This window comes from Branchiostoma lanceolatum, chromosome 12, assembly GCF_035083965.1.
Source record: "Branchiostoma lanceolatum isolate klBraLanc5 chromosome 12, klBraLanc5.hap2, whole genome shotgun sequence".
NCBI lineage: Eukaryota > Metazoa > Chordata > Leptocardii > Amphioxiformes > Branchiostomatidae > Branchiostoma > Branchiostoma lanceolatum.
Window position 1 is genome coordinate 5,321,597 of NC_089733.1, and position 13,975 is coordinate 5,335,571.

Here is a 13,975-nt window from a genome sequence, read left to right on the forward strand (position 1 = left end):
AATATATATTTGTACCTTTCATTCAGCAATCAAACATAGTTAAGTGCAATTTAGACCAGTGTTGTATGCATTAAAAACCATTGCACAATTTTAACTATGAACTTTAACAGTAATGTGTATGAGGATAAGCTATGCAGGGTTTGAATATTGTTTTGAAATCTTGAGTGGTAGATGATTAATGATATTCTTGGACGGATTTGAGATCACAAAGATGTAGATAATATAATGGCATCTACATGTGGTTTAATGATTATAGTTCTTCCATTACAGTTATAGCAGAAGGCTAATATGGCTGCATGTGGGATCCACCAACAAAGATGCAAAAATTGTGGCAGGGCTTTACCTGGATGCTCATGCTTGCAGAAATAACAAGCACTAAAATGATCAACTGGTGACAACCCCATACTTTTAGATGATACAAGTAGCCATGTCTTTTAGACCATTGTGTACGGTCGCAAACATTCATATCGTAAATGTGAACACGCAAGTGCACCTTTTGATTGAATTCTGACTGCTTCCAGGTCGATGGATGTCTGTTCCAGGCATACCCTTGACTGAGGACCATAGCAGGAGGAAGGTGGCGCATGAGAAACTTGACCTTGTCCTCAAAGAGACGAAAACTCAGGGAGAAAATGGATACCAACCCATTCCATCCCCTTGCCCACCGATCTACATGAGGTGTTGGGCTCACTATTTGCAAAATTCTACTCAAAGAAAAGTAATGTAGATAGGTAATTGGTAAGGACCAACGTTGTAAATGTAGATTTCTCACCCAATGTTGAAATCAACCTCCAAACCACTGCTACCACTCTCAATGTGTCAGATATTAATTGGTATGAAGACCCTCATACCATTAAGCTACCTATCAATTTCACGAGAGTTTCCCTGTCCAGAGATGAAAAATGTTCACTTGCTAGCGCATAATCATCAATGTATCCTGAAGGTACCATTTCAAACATGGCTACAAAAGCTAGAAAATATAGCACCTGCCAGGTAGGACAAGAATACTTTGGCTCCAAAGTGGCTGCTAGGTCAAGAAACTCTGCTTGCGTCATGGGTCGATGGGCAACTAATGAAGGTAACATTGACGCGGGTAGTGAGTTGAGACCTGGTATAATACAGTGCTTTTATGGACATGCTGTAGAGATTGATGGAAAGCTGGATAGCCATATATTTGCAGTAGTCGAGTGGTACAAGTCGTCTCCCGTGAAAGACAGAATTGGACAAGGCAAATGTTGTACCAAATGGAAAAAGGGCTTTGTGTGCCGAGGTTGTGCCTCCTTTATGCCTGTGAAGCGCATATTTTGTAAAACTGTGTGTGCACATACTATGGTAGATGGACAGAAAGTAGTAGTTTTTAGCCCAGTTATCAGAAGAACATATTTGCAAAGTACAGAAAGAACACTTAGACAGGTGTACTGTAGTGCAAGGTATGATTTTAGCTTGAGATAGAATGATGCTGTGTTCTTGTTTCTGCACGACCGTCTTTAAACCTCCCTGTAGAAACAGTGATGCTAAACCACGGATGGATGATACGGTGAACGGTGACTTTATTGATTGTTTTGTAAAACATGTTTCTGTAGATTGTTTCCGCACCGGGAGACTGAGATTACCATGCTGTTAGCCTGTAAGTTACATTACTTTAGATATGTAACTGATGTAAGTGCAAAGAATGGCATTGTTTAAATCGTGGTACATGTCGTAGACTAGTTGTAGATTGTTTTGATGATAGCAGAATTCTTGGACTTCCATGCTCATGCTGTTGCATCTTACGGGCTTACTGTGATTAGACTGATCACAGTAAGTGGAAACTGGAAAGAAGTCTGTGTTTGTTTATGTTTTTTGTTGCCAGATATTAAGACTAAGTAAGATGGCTGAATGGCATGCTTATTTATGTCATACCAAAAAAAAAGTATATTTGCAAAATAGTAGATCACAATAAAAACATGCTCTGTTTGTCCACGTATCATGATGTATTCCAAGTACACAACTTACAGTGAGACATTGTTAAAATGCATATTTTTGTTGACCTTATGATTATAGCTTAAGTTTTAGTATGTAACTCAACAAGCTCCCTTTACTCTAGGAATAAGTAATTGTGCTTCAATTATTTTATTTTAGCTCAAAAGCACACATACTCTCAGCACGTAGGTACACTAAAGTGACGCAACTTTAAGTGCTCATGTAAATATCAAATTTTACTGCTCTCTCACCATTTCCAGAAGGAGTGTCAAAACATGGGGAAATACACAGGCTACCTGGTATCGAGGCACAGACTAAATAACAGTCTAAACATTTAAACGCACGCCACAACCCAACAGAAAACAGCTACTCAATGCATCGGTGATGCCACAAACCTAAGAATAGAGCAAGATTTTGGGCCACACCAATTTAATTTCTTAGTTAACGGCTTTTCATTTTCAACCAAAAAATTTTTAGCAAAAACAAAATTCATGAAAACAGAAGGCTGGCGTGAAAACTTGCACCTGACCCTGTTCACACCCTGAAACTGTGTGCAATAAAGTAAAAACATTCCTCTGAGATTCTGTTTTCATGTTGTTTTCCCAATCTAGCATTTTTTTTTAATTTATTCCGTTAACCAAGAAAATAAATTGGTGTGGCCTAACATGGACTTAACAACTCATGTTTTGTTTCGACCCAGGTGACAGAACCCTGGGACTTGGTGGGGGTCGACCTAACCTGCCTCCTAGAAACCCAAGAGGTTACAAATATCTCTCGTCACATTGACGGACTACTACACAAAGTGGATGGAAGCATACCCATTGAAGACCAAATCAGCCAATGAAGTTGCTGCATGCATCATGAAAGTCTTCTACCGGCACGGTGCAGCAGGTGCAATCCGCACAGACCAGGGGAAGGAGTTCAATAATAACAGACTAGACAGCTTCCAAGAGGCTGAACAGCTGTAAGAACTAACATAGGCAGATACAGATGATATCTATGTCCATTTTTATTACAGCATGGAAATAGAGTTAGACATGCTGGATTTGCCTGAGGAAGTCAGACAGAGCCTGATGTGTCCCATATGTTAAGAATTTATGTTACATGATAGTACACACATGATTGTTCTGGCTATACCAAGGCTGTGATAGGAACAGCGGACAACACTACATACAATACAAGATGGGAACATACGGACATGACCAACCACAAAAACTCCTTCCCAGAGGTAAAGATATGAATCCTACAGAAAAGGAGCAAGTGTTAAGCAGGACCAACCTAGCATATTGGTTGCAGATGCGGCCTGGACGGTCATGACTTCTAAAATAACACTAGTACGTAAACGGCTGTGAGTCAGACGACGAGAAGGCAGACCGCCTATGGCAGTGGGCGGGGGGAGAAGCACCGCGGCTCATATTGAAGGCCTCGGCAGACAAGATCTAGGGCTTTGCTATCCTGAAACCAGCAAACTACCTATTAGTCTACTGAGCAAAGATTAACAACGACGCGACCAATGCAACGAAGATAGCCAGAAAGGTACAGAACGTCCTACTTGATCACGCAAAGGAACTCCAAGGAGTGGAGCCCTGGACAAGGCCGACATGTGTACACAATGTCCCCGGCTGGACGTCAGTGTCACATGAAATATTTAACGAGAAGGGCTTTAAGCAAGCGGTGGCGGTCCAACTGGACCAAGCAACATGTGTAACGAACCTGCAGACTCCAGGGGTAAGTAACAACCCAGCCAAGTTGCGGCTACGTTGGCCAATAGAGGTGAACCTACTCAGGGACAGGATGGGGGTACTGACAGATTACCCAGCGAGTAACAGCAAACCAGCGGACCTCGGGGACAGGAGCCAGTGGGCTAATAACACGATAGGAATTCCCGTCGTATTCGACATCGCGGGAACACTACTACAACAGTCAGCACAACTGCTGAAAGAGTACCTGCACATCATGCCACCAGCCTCGATGACCGGAGGACTACCGATACTGGAGTAGAACTACAAGATGGCCTTGAAGCGCAACAGGCCACAGTGGTGGGCAAACCAACTCAGATCGTAATACCGAAAGACCCCAACGCGATGCAGGGGTTGTGAGGGAGGTAAGCATCGTCACCAAAACCTACAGCGGTCACGAACATGTGGGTTACTAGGCGGGTGAAGGTCACTGGGATGCATAGTCAAAATCCCGATGCTACTACCAAATGGTCACTAAGGTCAGGTGCGGATATATGGGGACTACAACTACGGATGCCAGAGTGGAACTACAAGACGGCATTGAGGCGCAGCAGGCCACAGTGGTGGGCGAACCAACTCAGATCGTGATACAGAAAGACCCTAACGCGATGTACATAGAATACATATTACCATTCTCAGGCCCTGCAATCAAACTATGTGTTCTGCAAAGGAAAGTGTACTGCAACATAACCGGAGACTTGGCGAAACTAATAAGTATGGGCCACAAAAAGGTCACTAACAACCTGAACCTGTCAAAAGAGGAGACATACATGACCGTCTTCTCAGCTGCAGGGCCAACCTGATATGAGTAATAGTTCTTTAGAATGGGAGGGTCGAGTTTATGTGGCTATATCAGAGCCCCGCTTCCCAAGGAGCTTGTTGGCATTCCGAGAACGAGGCTGGCGCCTTCCTAGGGCAAGTTGTCCGGATACTTCCGATTGGCCGTCCCTGTGGCACTTTGCTCATGAAAAGAGTAATTGGTAAGAATGGCGTTGAGTATCTTCGCCCCAAACGAACATTTTGTTATCGTAGTATTGCAGACTCACTGTCGGATTTAGTTAAGAAACCAGGATTCCTGAAGAAATGTGAGGGATGGAAATATGTGGAAAGATTTTCAACATTATGATGGGAAGCCTTTTCGGTCTGAACCATATAATATAGGATTTACAATGAATGTCGATTTGTTTCAACCATATGACAAGGTTTGAGGACCGTGTGAGGCTTAGCTATTCGATTACGAAACTAACATACCTTATACATTACAAGAAACGACATGTCTGTTAGCTTGCAAAGTCCCATCTGAAGATGAAATATGAATGTTACACGGTTGTATTTTAAAGAAATGTGATACTCTTATGTGATAGTCTTTTCAATATGACCACATTTACATGTTTGGATACATCCTAACATGAAAGTTGTTAGAAGATGGCGAGCATGGTGTAAACATGACACAGGGCCTGCACGACTTCCGTCTCCACGGACTGGAGACCTACGTGGATGCCGTAGATGCTGCACGGGCCGAGGAGGTGAAAGCAGCAGACCTGCAGGAGGTACTTAAAGCAAAAGAGAATAAATTGGCGAAGATGGGGAAAAGGAGGATCACGACGAACCTGACAAGGCAAGAGGAAACTTCCTCCGCCTGGAGGACAGGATCAAGATGGTATGGCTTTGTATATACATAAAGAATGGTCTTTTGTCGTTTCATTTCAAGCGGCAAGCATGGACACGCCTTCATTGGTAACCATGTACATGTAATGTTGCAGGTATGTTCGTGTTGAAATCTACACGTTTCAGTTAACCGTACCGCTGTATAATGATGGATGTTATAGACCAGAAATCCACTAGAGTCCCCAATTAAATGCTAAGCACCAATATGTGTCATCTATTACATGCATTTTCATGTGACTATTTGAAAACTTTTTTTATGTTCCGGTTCATTGGCTGGGTCATTGACCAAGACGTAGCTGAAAAGCTAGAGAAAGCCATGAGAGATGTGGGTATCCGAACGTTCTACATGAAGGAGGCAACTAAACAGGGTCCGAGCACCTACAAATGGAAGACGTTATCAGGCCTGACATCGCTTTACTTGGGTAATACAAGGACAAGCTTAGATAGTTAACAGCTACAGACTTTAATGTTATAGCAAAGTTTGTGTTTTTAAAGCTGAAGAAGATAGAGACTTGTGGTATGGCCCTCAACCACCACAACAACAGGAAGGTCCTGCAGGACGGTACCACAGCAGGGGTGGAGTTCATGAGGTTTGGAATTTATACTTATCATTTTAGGCCTGTTGCCAAAAAAATGGTCAGACTTGTAACTGGACACAACTTGTAGTACATGGACGTTACATGTATTAGAGCAAATAGCAACCAGTTACCAGTACAGAGGATAAGACACCAGTCAAGTCTCATACTTCTACCTATTAAAGTAATAACCATTCGACAGTATTGCATGATGGTGTTACAATCCAAGCAGTCCATTTCAATGTTGTTGTTTCTTTCAGGGCAGGCATAAGGAACCAAGACACGCTTCCCCTATTCCAAAGTTGAGGCAAAGACAGTTGTGGTGGAGGGCCTTCCAGATGACTTCAACTTCGGAAAGCCAGGGGGGATGGGCGATGGCTGACTTAATACAATTTTGTCTTGCAAAGACAAGATACTTGTAAGAGGTAAGTTGCAAATTTAAAATCAAGTCAAAGGGGGTGGTGGCACAATTGTAATGAAATGTGTTTATCAAGGAAATTATTAGGTACTGGAACAATTCGTACATTTCTCTCGAAGTCTGAAACATGATGCTAGTTCCACAATATTGTGACGCATTGATGTTTGTGCCATACATGGCATTTGAGTTGTAGTTGGCTTGCGTTTTGTCATTTATTCGAATCTGCCACTATCTATAATGCTCTTTATCTATATCTTTCCATTCTGCATGCAGGAACCAAAAGAGGTTGTCCTTGGTCGAAGATAACATTTGCGGAGAAGACAATACCTTCCTGAAGCACATTGGAGCAGTTCCCGGCTGCCTGTGGCCCGTACACCCCCCCCCTTCCAGGATTCCTGGACCTGCAGAACATTGGACCTGGTCTGTAATCTGTAGTCTCGACCCCAGCCGTAGGTCATCTTACGATAGCGTTTGGTGAGCGTACACATACCCTTCAAGCGGACGAACTCCACCTACAGCAAAGTCTTCTGACGAATACCCGTAGGCGAACATTATTAAAACTTGTTTAATATATACTATATTACAATGGATATTCCTATTTGTGGCACTGTACACACTGTAAACCTGAAAATGTCGGAAAAGTGCTGAGAAGGAGAGTAACCGATATATACATACATTTTTTTCATACCTTGGTAACCGACAGCGGTAGATTTTATGCAAAATGTAAGACCATGTTCAATATAGAGAGATATCTTGATCTTGCAGATATTGATCTGCGCTCAGCCATTAGCAAGAGTCAGTGCTCATCCTCTGGAAATAGAAAGAAGCCGGTATAGAAAATTACTTATAAACGAAAGCCTTCGGACAGGAATTTGCAATAAACTTATCATTATTATAATAGATTCCCAGCGTTTTGAGGCATCTTGACGCGCGACGCTGCCAAACAGAGCCCATACAGTGGCAAGGGCGCGCCATCCCACCGACAACGAGTTTGGGCTGTAACCGAGGCAAAGGATAACATCTTGGAATGCTTCAGTGGCAATCATTGAAAGTGCAAGCTGGTGTCGTTCGCCTGCAAGGCGAGGCCGTGACACCGTGCCACCTTCCCTGGAGTCAGAGTCTGTGCATGGCGGAAGGGGGACAAGGAACAACTATGGACCGCTATAGAGTACAAATTGTCCATTGTCCAAACCAACATCTGCGAAGCCCATCACCTACGCACGAGCAAGTCACTTCCAAAGTCAAGAACGTCCAAGCGGAATGCGGCAAACAGGGCAGCCAGCGCAGCGCATTCATCGGCCGTTGTTGGGATGGGCGAGTCGATTGCGAAGATTATCTTTAGCACTTACAGTACGTCAACGAAATGGAGAGGAAGGTCAGGAGTATACTTGAAAAGTCTGCCGAAAACGTGTTGTTGGTAGATGAGGTTTACCAGATTGGTAGAGGAGGGACGGAAGCAAAGAGGACCTTGGAGGAAATCATGAACCATGCCTACGAGCGTAAGGATATCACTGAATACCTACTAATATTGTCTTCCAAGTGGCTATTTTCTAATCCGAATAATTTTTTTAAAAACAGTTGTGCTAAAGTAGTCTTTGCAATCATTGACTGCCTAATACATTGTATCCTGCGTCTGTTTCTTAGTTGATTAAAAGTCATTTCAAATTCATTTGCAAGCAGGAAGCATGAAGCCTCCAGTGTAATTTATAAATTCTGCCAATGCCATCCTTGTAACAAACGCCCACACTGTACCTCACATGGAATTCTTCCTACATTTATCCCGTCCTTCCGAATCAACAGTTTACGAAACACAATAACATGGTTAATCCCCGATTGGGAGTGACAAAAGCATGACGCTTTTGTACATCTATTGCATGCCTTTTGCACTGAAACACTTCCGCGTTTCCTGGACAGATGCTTTAAGATTGTGACGGCCAAAGGAGACGACAGTCATCATCACATGCGCATCCCATTCGATTAAACATGCTATGGCGGGTAATTAACCATTATTTATCCCATCTCTTGAACTACAGATGCCGCGCCGCTCGACCCAGGAGGTACATCCGACCAGAAAGCCGATAATGCTGGTCCCTGCTGGAACAACAACTGTCCCCAGGCGTGCGGCAAGGGTGGACATGACTGAGTATGCGTCCACCCACGTACAGATTCACAATACATATACCAGCGACCAGGTGAAGAGGGAAATCCTCCAGGCCTTTCAAGATTGGGACATCCCGTTGAGGTATATAAAACAAATAAAGATTAGTTGTGGTAATACAGTACATTCTCAATGCCAAAAAGTGTTGCATGCTCTACTATGCAATCACAAAACTATGAAGGTACACCGTATTTTATTATTAAGGTCTGGGATTATAGAATGTATTAATGTACTTTCGTTTTCTCGACAGAGACTTCGACTACCTCAGAATTGCTAACCGAAATAATCTGGAGGTGATGAGAGGTGATGAGCGTGTATCAGGGCGAATACGCCTGGCCCTCTTCTATAGCTGTGCCTGCATCTACATTGCTGAGAAGGAAGGGGTCCACTCAGTGACAAGAAACAGGTCTAGGGTATTTCTTTATCCTTTGTTTTCCTGTAACATTATGATGAATAATTAAATTCCCCTCCACAGGAGGGAATATACTGTTTTTGCTTGCCTGGTCTTCTTCTAATTCTGTCGGTCCGAAACCAAGTAGATGTGGGATGGTAGCTCTACAGGTGAATTGTCAAGTTTTTGACAAATTCCTTTGTTTTAACCACAGACAAGTTGGTCCGGAAGGCACTCCAGGTGCTGCCAGAAGTGTTCAAAGGGACAGCTGCTCCACCATCACCACTGGAGCGGGCAGAAATGCTGGTTGTGGTGCTCGCCGTAAGTCTCATTCATTCCATAGACTTTCAATAGCATGCCATGCCATGCAATGTTTTTAACTGTTAACTCAATTGTACGGCTGACTTGTGAATTTGCTAGGGCAGCAATTTGTGGAAAATTGTCATAAAAATGTGTGAGCCAAGCATGAAAGGTAGAATTGAAGGGCCTTTAGTGTAAACTATGGCGGTAATTTTAGTTGTATCATATTATCCATAAAGAATTACTAATATGCTGGTTAAACCTTGTGTTTAATGTCAACTCTATATAAGTCATAAATATGTAACTAACCAACTGTCATACAATGCCTTCTTTCAACAATTTAAAGAGCTTTATCTGTTCCTTATCACCAGGACGGTGCTACAGTCGAGGAGATTGACCTCTGCTCCCCCCAAAAGAGACCGTCATTCCTGGTGGTGAAGACTGAAAAGGGCCAGGACAAGGTGTACGTTGTGATCCAGGGGCAGCCCATAACCCACTGCTCAACTGTGTTGGAGGCCTTCCTGACCATGGTCGGGGCACAGTATACATTCCAGCTGCCCCACCCTCCCTGTATTGCCCCGGCCATGGTCTTCATTGAACGTCATGTTGTGAAAGACCAGTACATGAATCCGACTGACCTTACCAAGGCCATCAAAAGAAAGTTTGACCAATACCTGGCCTTTAAGAACACCTGGAAAGTGATAAAATGGATTTAAGTGGATCAAGGCAATTAAGGATATTGGTCAAAACAAACATAGTACGATAGCATTGTAGGATAGCATATATGTTCAATTTCTGGGTCCTGTTTCATGTTGACATCTACATCACTATGGTAACATTGCATGGTAGCAGATAACTAAAACAATGCAGTAAATATGCATGTTTTTCTCGTCATTTGATAACTAATGTTAGATTAAAGTAACTGAAATAAAGAAACCCATCTTACATTTGATATTGATTTGAAATTCATGTAAATCTGAAAGGAAAGTTGACACAGTACTTTACTAGTAGTACTTTTAACATTATAAACATAAACAATAGTTTAGTTTTTCTTTCCTATTTTAGACTTAGATTGGCATTTTCTGAACAACATACATTGTAAAGAAGTATAAATAGACGTCATTCCATGTTTCAAGTGAAATTGTAACTCTCTTGTTGAGTTTCAAGTATAGGCCATGATCATACTTTTTAGAATATACAGTAGAGTAGATCTCTTTTATGTACTGATCAGAAGTAGATACACAGATTGTCAGCCGCGACCGGCTTCACAAATTCTTACAAAATTGTCAAGAATCGGTACATTTAAAACGAGCGTTTAAGCACCGACATAGTACAGGACGTTGCCTTCAATTATAATCTGGATACTGGGGCAAATCTTAAGGTTTAAGGAAAACTGAAGGTTCGTGACTATACAACACGGCGTGACTGAAATAACCGGCCTAATCAGCCTACTATCCTTCAGAACAATATATCGATAGCTATTTAAGACAACACATGCATCTTGAAGATTCATTCTACAAATTAAGACCACAATAACGACAATCTGTAGATGCAAAAGGAGCTAAGTAGAGCCCTTACCTATCGCCAACGCCCTGTCTTCTCCACTGGACTTGGCCAGCTGTATTCCAACGAAAAAATTAGCGAAAACAGACCTGTACATGTAAGGAGACCTACTGGGCAGAATATTGTGTCACAATCGGAAACTGATGTAAATACAATGTGAACACTTGGTGAGCGGATGATTCATCTTTGTCTCGTACTACTTTCTGGTGGCACTTGTGTACATCATGGCTGGGGAAGATATTGTCCCAAGCCGAGAACGACCCAAAAGGACGACCCAAGTCGGAAACCAAGTCACGGTCACCGGAATTCATCCGTTGACTTGTTGAAAGGTATAAAGACACCTACTGACTGCGAAGACTCACTGTCTATATCCAGCATTGTTTGGTGAGTGGTGGAGGACGGAATGCTTACTCGCCTGGATGCATTCCACTGGATGCACCGGTTTGATACAGCCATCCGCACTGACCACCACCTCAAGTACGCGCTATTCAAGTCTGCCCCGAGTGCAGCGGTTTAGCCTACAATAAGGAAGACATGGGCAGACTGATCGCTGCCATTAGGGCAGGTGAGCCAACCCGGTATAATAGTCCCACAGACGAAGACATGATGGCGTCTCACATCACTAAAGAACAATTAAAACACTACATTCGCAGGGTGACAGTTGGTGCCCAAGAGACATTTACCTGGGTGGAGTTTACCATCAACACGCTCAAGGGCCCGGTGGGAATGGACGACAATCAGGTCCATCTGTTCAAGGGCATAGAAGCCATCGACAAGGTCTGGGAGGCCCAGCAGAAGCATATTGAGTGCATACAGGATCCACCGGATATGTCAATGTACACCATCACCAAATATGCTACCAAGAACGGCCAGAGACTCCCGTATTACTTAACTTTGATGAAACTCAAAGTCCCAGTTGGCACACCAAAAGGTTGGTGACCGCCTTATCAGCTCTTTTAGCCGATCTCCCACTTCCGATTCACCACGAATCGACAGAGAGAACGCTAGAACGGATTTTCCAAACCCGACAATGTCTGAACATATCACAGGGGACATCCAAGAACAGTACATAAGCCTGGTCGACTTGACAAACAACCTACAGGTCAATATGAAGGCTTTGGAAAATGAACAAGATCGGCAAAGCGAGCGTTAGAAAAGGAACTGAAGGATCTAACTTTATACTCATGGACTCTGAGAAACCAGCTGGACGAAAAAAAAGGAAGAAACAAAACAATGACAAGCAGACCGCAAACAGCCAACATAATGAAGAGATGTCCTTTAGACATGTTAAAGAAAACATTGGAAACAGAAACATTCAAGACTCTGAAGACCAAATAAGGGAAACATTGAGATCATGGGGTTTCAGCATGACACATGTAAGTCCAGACGGAAATTGTATGTTTGCTGCAGTCACACAATCCATCAAAAGCCAAGCGTATTATCTGAAGGACACTGAATCATACAAGACTCTTGTGAATCTTGGACTCAACCCGGAATCGGTAGAAAAATCTGTTATAGTACAGCGATTAAGGATCCATTAAGAGAGTTGGTTGCTCAAGAGTTTATGAATAATTATGAAGAATACCTACATGCTTTCCCATCTCATGCAGAATACTTTCAAATGATTATCAAGAGCGGAATTTACAATATAGATATAGGGGACGTTGTTCTGTTAGCATTGGCAACTATTACAGTATTCTCAAACATTCAAGGCATGCCTGTAATCAGCATCACGCCAACATCAAGCCCATCACACCCTGTTCCCGCAATATTCATTATTTATGATCAAACCAACCTGCACTATGATGCGGCTACTGCCGTAGATAGCCCAATGGATAATATTGTACAGAAAGAAAAGAAGCCAATAACGCCAAATGTGTTTGAAAAAGAAGTAAATGACTGTGCCTCAACCAAATCTGCTACCAGTAAATTCTCCTGCACATGCGGAAAAATTATCAAAAAAGGGTCAAAACAGAATGCGCTGTAATAGTATCAAATGTGCATGTTTCAAGAACAACATGGCCTGCACTGTTACTTGTCATTGCAAACAGTGCAGTAATAACCAACACCTTGTATCTCCCGAACGCCGGAAAAAACACACCCATCAACCGAAGAATCACAATGAGACGAATTTGCAGGTGATACTCCGAAGCCCCGACAAACTGAAACAGGGAAGTTTTACAGATAACGAACGTTGTCTTATTTTGGAACTTGTCCGACAAAATGACAATAACTTTGTGGCAAAGGACATTTTTGCACTTTATAACAAAATACTTGAAAAGCTCAAGATTGATAACATTTCAAGTATCTTAAGGATGGGGCAACTTTCTTTAGCACAGATGGCCTCATTTCTAAGTAGAAAGAAGAGCGAGGCAGAACTGCTTCGTGAATGATGTCATCCAATCGGCATCCTTGTGTGTCTTCGGCCTGGAGCGAATTCAAGATAAAGTGGTTGTCACCCAGACTAATGCTTTATAAAAGTTTCAAATGATATGCATTATGACAAGAGGTAGGCTGTTCGTGTATTTTAGTAGTTTGTGATAGTGTGTTTTTCTATATATTAATGATTCCTTTTAAAAATTCGAATCTTAAAGAAAGGTATTCCATGGTATGAACCTGATGTATGAAATCAAGAATTGGCCATCAACACGATGGTCTGGAGACCAACATCAGGCCGGCACATCAAGGATGTTCAACATTTTCACGAAAGAAAGGAGATGGAAGGATCCATTCCATGATGTACTGGATTTTTACAAAAAATGACAAATTGCACATTTTAAATGCAAAAGGGCATTTTCATTTTTCTACCCTAAATAGAATCAACATGAACCTTTTGACAGTAAAAGCAAACTTGAGATAACTTAAATTGCAATTTAACTGCAATTTAACCTGCGCACATGCAGTCAAACTTAACTTTTTCCATGTGTGGGGTAAGACTGCGAAGCTGCAGTCTCTAGACAGCGAGTGCTTTACGATGATGTGGGATGGAGCGAGAAAGGGTGTGTGACCATGTCAGCTCCCGTTCTGCGCGGAGATGTCACCCTTGTCAACCGTAACCTCATGGAGGTGATCAAGGCGGTGAGGAGCGACTCTCCTCTACCCGATGAGGACCTAAGAGCAAGGTTCCTCCCCGACGTCCCCCTCCATTCTCTCAGCCAAGACGAACTGGCGGAACAGATGTCCGAACTCGCCGGGGAGAAT

General features: G+C 42.7%; 1 long non-coding RNA gene across 1 annotated transcript; it reads left to right on the top strand.

Annotated features, from left to right (window-relative positions):
* Positions 1 to 8,774: 8,774 nt before the first annotated feature.
* Positions 8,775 to 10,346, top strand: LOC136445636 (uncharacterized). Its single transcript, XR_010757427.1, has 3 exons — positions 8,775 to 8,933; positions 9,126 to 9,232; positions 9,583 to 10,346. It is a non-coding gene; the product is annotated as an uncharacterized lncRNA (long non-coding RNA).
* Positions 10,347 to 13,975: the final 3,629 nt, after the last annotated feature.